This window comes from Antedon bifida, chromosome 2, assembly GCF_963402885.1.
Source record: "Antedon bifida chromosome 2, ecAntBifi1.1, whole genome shotgun sequence".
NCBI classification, from domain to species: Eukaryota; Metazoa; Echinodermata; class Crinoidea; order Comatulida; family Antedonidae; genus Antedon; species Antedon bifida.
In genome coordinates, this window is record NC_136227.1 from 24,119,075 (window position 1) to 24,129,111 (window position 10,037).

Sequence of the window (10,037 nt, forward strand, 5' to 3'; positions counted from 1 at the left end):
TGGTGTTCTCTGTATTTGGGTGACAGTTTGCACCAACCCCATTTAGGTAGATTTCTAAATATAATATGAAAATGCTCACAAGGTAATTGTTTTCTCTTCCACGGAAAGCAATTTGAACATGACAGTAGTGTTGTTTCGTCTCCAAAAAAACTGTGTTTTTTTGCCATTACAAAACTTTACGAAAAACCGACCATTACCCATATTATTGATCGCAACTTCTTCAAAAGACCGTTCCTTAGCCTTCGAAGCCATTTCTCTGTATGCAGAGACAACATAACTGGACCGATTTGCCATATAACCAGATTACATAAATTTAAAAAGTCTCTAGATAAAATGAGAAACTTACTTAGTTTGTGCTATACATTAGTTACAATGATAAAAAACAAATAATCTTACCTGGAAAAACCGTTTCCAAAGCATCATGCTCTTCAGCACAGAAGTCCAGCATAATTTATTTTGCAGACCAGGTTAAGTTCCATTGTTTAAAAATAGATACCCCACAAAAAAAAATCGTCTGGATCCTGACGGAATCCCGTCGGGATTATTGGTCGGCGGCCGAAATCCCGATTTCGATCGGGATTATTGGGAAAATTTCCGACGGGATCCCGGTCGAAATCCCGTTCCCGATCGGGATTATTGGAAGGAAATCCCAATCGAAATTTTGATCGGGATTATTGGTCGGGATTCCCAGTGGGAAGCTTTCCCGGCGGGATCCCGGCAGAAATCCTGATCGGGATTGGGAGGAAATTCCCCGCGGGATCCGGTCAAACCCAATCGAAATCTTGATCGGGATCCCGATCGGGATTATTGGTCGTGATTCCCGGTGGAATCCCGGCCGAAATCCCGATCGGGATTACTAGGAGCCTTTCCCGTTGGGATCCCGACAGAAATCCCGATCGGGATTAGGAGGAATTCCTGGCGGAATCAGGTCAACCCAATCGAAATCTTGATCGGGATCAGGAATAATTGTCGGGATTCCTGGCGGGATCCGGTTATTCCCGATCGAAATCTCGATCGAGATCGGCAGGATCCGGTCAAAATCCCGAAATTATAAAAATAACTGGATATCACAATATAATTATATTGTGATTCTCTGCTGAAATCGGGGTTATTAGTCGGCTAAAATGCCGGCTGCCCAATCGAAATGGTGGTAGTGGATGGTGGGATTTCGATGGTTTCTGTCGGACGGATGTGTCCAACTGTAACCCTATTGATCCTGGTCGATTAACAGATCACTTGTTTAAAATTCTATCGGGTTGTCAGCGGCAGGATAGCAGGTGATGTCACAGATTTTCTCTCGTACGGAAACGGTACAGCATAGAGGTAACAAAAACCTGACTTAAGAAAAAAAAACAAGTAAGTCAAATCAATTTAACTTCAACGATTTAATTATTAATTCATTTCATTGTTTTGCATGTTTCATTGTTTTTTTAATGTCATTTTGTTGTCATTTGATTTATTTTGTATGTGTTGTTTCTTATTGCTCGGATTTTATCATTCAATTTCTTTACAATTTGATTCCCATACGTTTTGTTTTTTTGTTTCTTCGATGGTAAAGCAAGCGAAGAGATGACCTGAAAATTAAAATTAAAATTGATTTAAAACAATGTTTTTAATTAGATACAATCAACTTAACTTAATAAAAGAAACAAAACTAAGGTCTGATAAATTTCACTGTACTATTTTATATGTTTTATAGAAAAGGAAGTTGGTAAACATGTTGTTTCGTCACACTTAAAATTGTGTTTTGTTCAGCTCAATTGTTTTGTTTACATAAATTATACAACCTATAGTTATATTTAAAAAGTTATTTAAATATATAGTCCTCACTTCTCAGTGCTTTTCTTTTGTTTTCCCGGCCGAAATCCCGATTTCGATCGGGATTGTTTGGACAATTCCTGACGGGATCCCGGCCGAAATCCCGTTCCCGATCGGGATTATTGGAAGGAAATCCCAATCGAAATTTTGATCGGGATCCCAATCGGGATTCGGATTATTGGTCGGGATTCCCGGTGGGATCCCGGCCGATCGTGATTATTGACAACATTCCTGACGGGATCCGGGCCGAAATCCCGTTCCCGATCGGGATTATTGGAAGAAAATATTTCCGAAATCGAATCGGAAAAGTAAAAGTACACGCGAAGATTTACATCGTAGAAAAAGGATCGCCTATACTCGGGATGGACTTGATTAGCAACCTAAATATTAACATTGTGAAAGGACAAATTGCTTGCGTCCAAGTCGCTACAGATACTACTACAATTGATGATGCTGAATACAAACAAGAACTGAAAAAGAACTATCCGAGATTGTTCAGTGGGAATGTGGGACTCGCGAAGGATTTCGTACATAAAGTTATGGTCCGCGAACACTGTACACCTAAAATACAGAAATTACGAAGCTTACGGTACCATTTACGGTAAGAGACAAAGTTGTTAAAGAACTTGATAGGTTAGAAAGCCAAGGAATTATAGAGAAACTTAATGCAAGTCCTTGGGTAAGTCCTATTGTTGTAGTAGGTAAAAAATCCGGTGATGTACGTATTTGTATAGATTTAAGAGAAGTTAACAAAGAACTTATAGTAGACCAATTTCTTTTACCTGATATTTCAGAATTATTCAATTCATTGCATGTTGCTACTTTATTTTCTACGTTATGTCTTAGTAGATCTGCGTACTATCAATTAACATTACATAAAGAAAGTAGGGATTTAACTGCTTTTATTACGCATCAAGGCCTTTACCGGTATAAGAGAGTATGTTTTGGTCTTGCGTCCGCATTACTGCATTTTAGAAAACAATGAGTTAAATCCTAATGAATGAAAAGGGTGTACGTTGCTATCTTGACGATATTGTTGTCTTTGGTAAAGATGAACATGAACATGCTATTAATATGGAAAATACAAAAGGCAGGGTTAACACTAAACCTTGATAAATGCAAATTTAGAGTGAAACAAATTTCATACTTAGGTAATACAATTTCGGCTTCAGGACTTCAACCTGATAATGACCATGTAAAAGCCATAATCGAGGCAAAAATTCCAAACAACATCTCTGAATTGAGAACTGCTTTGGGAATGTTCGGATTCAATGATGAATGGCTTTCCGAATACGTATGTATGAAATCGCTCACATCCGAAGACGCATGCTAGCATCTCTCGTTCAATATTCGCGTAGCGTCGCTCAGTTGGCGTTAGGCATTTTGAGGCGACCGCGACTGGTTTGCCATCTTGTAGTAGGCAGGCGCCTAGACCGTATGAAGAGGCGTCTACCTGAATAACGCTATCTTTGGTTTTGTCAAAGTAGTGCAGTTCGTATGAAGCTGTGATTGCGTCCTTTATGCGTTGCATCGCTTGACTATGACTTTGCCGTCACTCGAATATCGCCTCCGATTTAAGTAGGTCTCTGAGTGGGTTAGGTTGGCTAACCTTGGGACGAATGATCCCATGTACGTGACGATGCCTAGTATAGAGCGGAGTTCAGATACGTTAGTCGGATCGGATAAGTTCGTAATCGTTTCTTGGGGTCTGGTCTGACACCAGTGTCGCTGTAGATTTGGCCGAAGAAGCTGATTTGTTTCTGTTTTATCGCGCACTTTCCTGAGTTAAATGTGAGGCCTTCCTCTGCAGCGACTTTCATAAGATTGCGCAGGTTTGCGACATGACTCGCCTCTGAGTCGCCGTGTACACCGATGTCATCTGCTATGCCAGCAGTACCTGGGCAGCGTTCAAGAATCTGGTCTATTTTAGCTTGGAACACGCCCTGGCTCATTTTCAGCCCGAATGGTAGTCGCTGGAAGCAAAATCTGCCAAAAGGCGAGTTAAATGTGGTAAGCGGTTGCGAGTCTGGGTGCAGTTTGACTGCCCAATAGCCATTTTTCGCGTCGAGCTTAGAAAAATGTTTGGAACCTGTTAATTTGTGCGAAGTTGGATCGCGTACGTTGGATCGCTTTATTCAAGTCTTTGGGGTCGAGGCAGATACGAAGGTGACCGTTAGCTTTGCGTGTGTAGGTGATGTCTGTATGTAATTTTAATGTTGAGCATCAAATAAATTCAATCATTCAATCAGTATTAGTAGTATAACTGCGCTTAATGATAGACCCTTTTTAAAGTACAAAACGTACCTTCTTCCAATTTTCTTCCACCAAAACAGATCGGACAAGCCTTCTGAACTCCTTGCCGGCCAAAATTTCTTCCAGTTCGGTCTTCATTGATTCATCTAAATTAAAAATCATTAAACTATAAGCCCTAGGCCTATATCCTATAGACCTAGATCTGTGGTATTATATATAGGCCTTAATATACCAACCAACCATACCCAAACATGTCTAATTTTAGATTTTCTTTCTTCTTTTCTTTCTTCCTAGGCCTAGTCAGACAAATAATTTATAAAAATGCTTTATCTACAAGTAGTAGGCCTACCTAGCCTACCTGTACTAGGCTTATAGGCAGCTGACCTCATAGGGCCTAATCTAGGTTAATATTTTATCTACTCCCCTAAAAAAAAATAAAATAGCCTAGGCTAGGCCTATAGGCCCCTCATTAACCTTTAATTAGGTAGGCTGGGGCTACATTTGAAAATAAGTTTAAAATATAGATAGGCCTAGGCCTAGCCTATATTTGAAAATAAAATAGGCCCCTTTTAGGTAGGCGGGCCTACATTTGATAATAAAATAGGCTATTTTTTTTTTATCTTTTATGGGTCTCTCCCATCTTTATTGATTAATGTATGCATATTTTTTTATTTATACAGTTTTTCAGGTAAGTAGCCTATACGTTTTATTGTTTTTATACATAATTGTTGTTTATAGCATTGATAATATGTATTTTCTTATATTTTTTTCATTTCTAAAGAGATGATGAAGTGAGGCATATAATAGGCTAGTTTGTCAGCATGTAGCATAGGCCTAGAGGCCCAGAGGTCTAATATAGGCCTAAACTAAGGGGCCTACAAGTTCTTGTAAAAAAACGGATGGGAGGCGTAGGGCATAGGCCTACCTTCGATTCGTCCAATGATTTGCTGTCACCTTTTGTCCAACTTAATAATTATTACATTTAGGTTCAACTATTGCTTTTTGCTTTAAAACATTTCCCGTAACAGGGACGTCGTTATACCAAATAATTAGGATTACTTTTCCAGTCATTTTGAATGAATTAATATTCGCGGTTATAATTCAAACTGTACTACTGGTGGTTGTTGTCGAGTCGTCGACTCGCGGAGGAATACTTATAATCAGAAATTAATTAATTGTTCCCCGGATGATGATGCCGGCGCAACAAAATATTGATTTAAAATGTAATGTAAAATGACTATAGATTTTGCGGTTTGTTGCAATTTAGGCCACACCTAAGAGAAATTCTTAAAATCATTACGATGTTTATACAGAATGTGAAGAGCAACTATTTTACCAATAAACAATGTAATAATATAATAATTTATTTCTTAGACAATTCAGTCTTTATACAACAAGTATATTAAATATTCTGTTTTAAGCAAGTGTCGAAATTTTGTGATTGTACTTTGATTTAGGAATGTCCGATACCACAGAGAGTTCACTCCCCAGTAGTGACGTCGGACTCCGTACACCAGTGAAACGACGGAAAAGACATTCAAGACACTACGGTTTCAATCCACATAGGGCTCGATATGCTGCACGAAAGATGGCAAAAATGTCATCCGCATCTACTACAATAAGGACTCAAATTTTCTATGATTCAGATCCTTCTCTTGACATCTCTTCTACTTCTAGTGATACCACCACTCCGAGTCTGTGTCACATTGTGCCTATTACTAGCAGTGATAGTATTACTAGTACTACTGAGTCAGAATCTTCAGCTAACTTTAATATTACTTTGATATGGCCAATTTTTTTTCATTTTTTGTGTTTCAAGGGACAATACATCTTTAAACTATTATTGTTTTTAAACGTTCTGTGATATGGTTTTAGCCAAAACCATCACCACAATGATACCGAAACCGATACAATCAGTGACATATGTGACGGGTCTGAATACCATCGCATTGTACCAAGTTCAATCAACGCAAACAAAGAATTATTCATAACTTTCACACTGAATACCGGTACGTACTGATATAATTTGTTAACTATCGATAATAGTTTTTAAACACATAACCTCAAAATACCGACATGATCGGTTTTACTTTTAAAAATTTAAATTCTTCGTAGATGGTGTGTCAATATTTACCTCATCAAGGAAAACCCTGTGGTCTGTATACGTGTCTATAAACGAACTTCCAGTCCAGCTCAGGTAGATGCGTGCAATAAATATTTTTCATATACATATCTATGTTAATCGACTACAATTATATACTCCTATGCGTGCTTCACTACGGACGGTATTCATGCTATTTTAATTAATAATAATTTTCAATATTTAGTACGGTAAAGCGTATTATGCATTAAGTATATCTTATTATGTTTCAAAATTCATATTATTATTTAATTTTGTCAATTACTTCTTACTTGCTAGATTTTCCCGGAAATATCCATTGCCGTGCAGTATATATTGTCAAATGGAAAAACCGAACATGCAAATGTATTTAGCAAAACTAATTGAGAGTTTTCTCGGCTTGAATGATGGTAATTTTTGCACGAATATTTTGTTTTATATTTGAAAGACCCTTTGGGATATGATGCGCGTACGTAATTATGATTAACGAACTTAAGCTTTTAAGGAGACCTTAAAAATGGGCAGTGTATAAGTTTGCGAAATACGTACGCTAGTTAAGAGTATTGTATAAATCGTAATAAAAATATTTTGATTGTACAGGTGTTGTGATTACAACCTTATTATGGAAAACGGTTGATCAAGGGGCGCTTATTAGCTGTTTGCGTCGACCTCCCCGCCAGAGCTATTGTTTCGAATATGAAGCAATATAATGGCAAATCTCGGTGTAACATTTGCCACTCTGAAGGGCAGACTGACACGCCTCTGCACAGATTCTACCCGTTTACGACTGAGATAGAACTGAGAACGAACGCATCATTTGTACAGGATGCTCGAACAGCGGTAGACATGCACAAATTATTTTTTTGCTACTCGGAGACTGCGGCAATTAACAAACTCATAGAATAATAAATAAAGACGCATACAACATAAGTTCTGGCTTAAATAGTTTAATTAGTAAATGAACATTCACCCATGTAAAACTGCACATAAAAGTCATAAGCAAATATAAGTTATATAGCAATAATTTTCCAATTCTAAGTAAGCACAACAGGGGTTGTCACGCCAAACGAGGTACCGCTGCCAAATGAGGTACCGCACTTAATTTGGCGTCTAAGGCGCCAAATTAGGTACTATTGCAAAATGAAGTTCTATTGTCATTTTTTAAAATACAGTTTATATAAAACAATCATATTTAAGCCAGTATTAAACTACAATATGTATTATGTGTTGTTACGCCTGTTATTAGATCACCATTACATTAAATTAAATATAAAGCAGAAAATAGTTATCCTTTTTTGATTTTCGTCGAATAGATCGAAGCGGAAGTGCTTCGGTCATGGTCCGCAAATTATATGATACGCCTTGTGTGCCAAAATCTTTTTACTGCTTTTTAGTTGTGCTGCAGTGCAGATTGTCTGTGATCAAGCAGAATCTGAGGATTTACCTGTGCTTGGGGGTCTGTCTATCAAGGTACAACATTTCGACGAAGCCAATTTAATATTTTCATTTTTTTAAATATCTGTAGAATGCGTCGTCATTTATTCTGAAGCTAATACTGTAGGCCTATATACCGTAATCAGGCGGTATTAAGGCTAGTTCACGTACAGTAGAATTCACGTAGAATTATGTGGTGTTGTTGCTTGATTGTAAATTGCCCAGATTCTTCATTAGAAAAGAACTGATATTAAGGTTAATTCTGGAACTGATATTAAGGAGTTCTTAGAACAGATATTAAGATGTCCTCTATAAACGGAGTCCTCACAAACTCATATAAGAGGTCCTCTTGTGAAATCAGGTTCCCGTCGAATTTATTTCAGCTAAGTAGCTAAATTATCATGGATTTCGTACCCACCATTCAGCCTTTTTTCTCTCTTTTGTGGCGCAAACATATTATTTAACACATTTGTTAATTCCCAATGTCGTTACAATTCATCAGTAACATTTTTACATTTATCAATTCCGTATTACCTCCTATTTCATTAATGTTCATATTTTTCTATACACTTGACAATGATCATCATTATCATCTATATCTCGTTTTAAAATATTTTACACATAAAGAATTTGTGAGATTTTCATTTGTTTGTTTTCATTTTACAACCCGGATTATACAATGTAATTTATATACAAGATGAAACGAAATAAAATCAGATCAGTACCACCTGTAACTCGTATCACAGTGAATTCCTTTTCTGATAATCGTAGCAAATTAGAAATTATATTAGCATAATAGTATTTCTTAAAGCTACCCATTTTTCTATACTTGTTTCTTTATTGTTATATGTTTCACATTCAATGTTATATAGCATATTGCTTTTAAATGAATTCCATAAAAATTTACCCACTGGCTTATTTAATGCTGATTTATTCTATAAATAGTGAAGGCTGCAAATGTGTAAATATAGGCCTAATCTACTATTCCATCAATATAGCTAATTAAATTACTGTATGTCAATAAATAATATATTAACTTGATTACAGTAGCATCCCACTCTCATCACCCCACAAAGTATAACAGTGCATGCATGTTCCACATTATGTACGACGTATTATTGATGGAACGAACAACCGAGATGAAAATAACGCATGCAATCTCCATTGCAAAATTAAGTTCCATTTAAGTATAAATTCTAATATTCCCGACCTCAAAATAATTAGTGTTATAACTAACTGTATTTAGCTTCCTAGAATTTCGTCCACCCCTCCAAACGTGTTTCCAACATCGTATCAAACAAGGTGACCGACTTCATTGCAAAATTAGGTTCCATTGCATTATTGCGAATTTAAGGTTGTTCCCCCGACTTCGAAGTAATACTTGCTTAGAATTTCGCTCAACGCCCCATTCCCATCCAAACTTTTTTCCCACATTGTAATATGATCTGAACAAACGACTTTATTGCAAAATTACGTTCAATTGTTTGCGAATTCACGTTGTGTTCCCAACCTTAAAATAACTCATGTATTTAGCTTGCTTAGAATTTCGCTCACCACATTCCCGTCCAAACATTTTCTCACATCGATATGAACAAATGAGATGACGACTTCATTGCAAAATTGGGTTCAATTATTTGCGAATTCACGTGCTTTTTTCCAACCTCAAAATAAGTATCATGTATTTAGCTTGCTTAGAATTTCGCTCACCCCATATCTCATCCAAAGTTTTTTCCCACATCATATGAACAAGATGACACGACTTCATTGCACAATTATGATCCATTATTGCGAATTTATGTTCAAATGTTCCCGATATCAAGGTAAAAAGTACCAGCTGAATAAAATATCTAACATATTGCAAAATTAGTCTCTATTATTGGGAATGTTTCCGACACCAAAGATTGTTAAAACTTGATGAAAATGCCATTAGGATTGGTGAATTAATTAGTTAATTACCATTATTTATTTATTGTGATATGCATGTTCAACTGTTACCTTCTATTACGGTACGTGACATGAAAAGATTGATAACAAAAGAGAACAACGCAATATCTCAAAATTTGGTTTCATTATCTATTTATGTTCTAAATGTTTCCGACCTTATGAGTTATTGTTTTGATGAAACAATTTGATGAATTTCCCCTCGAAGTAGGCCTACCTGTAGCCTGCCATCCCTTATTTATTTATTATAGGTCACACACACACACGTGTAACAAATGAGATGATGAAATTATAACAAATATCTAACAATTTGCGACTTAGGTTCGCCATTATTCCGAATTAATGTTTCAGACATCAAAGTAAATATAGTGTTATACTGTAGGTATAATAAGTGAAATAAATGTGATCATGTAACTCATATTCTTAAAGAACTTATAAATAAAAAACATAAATAACATTATACATTTAAAAA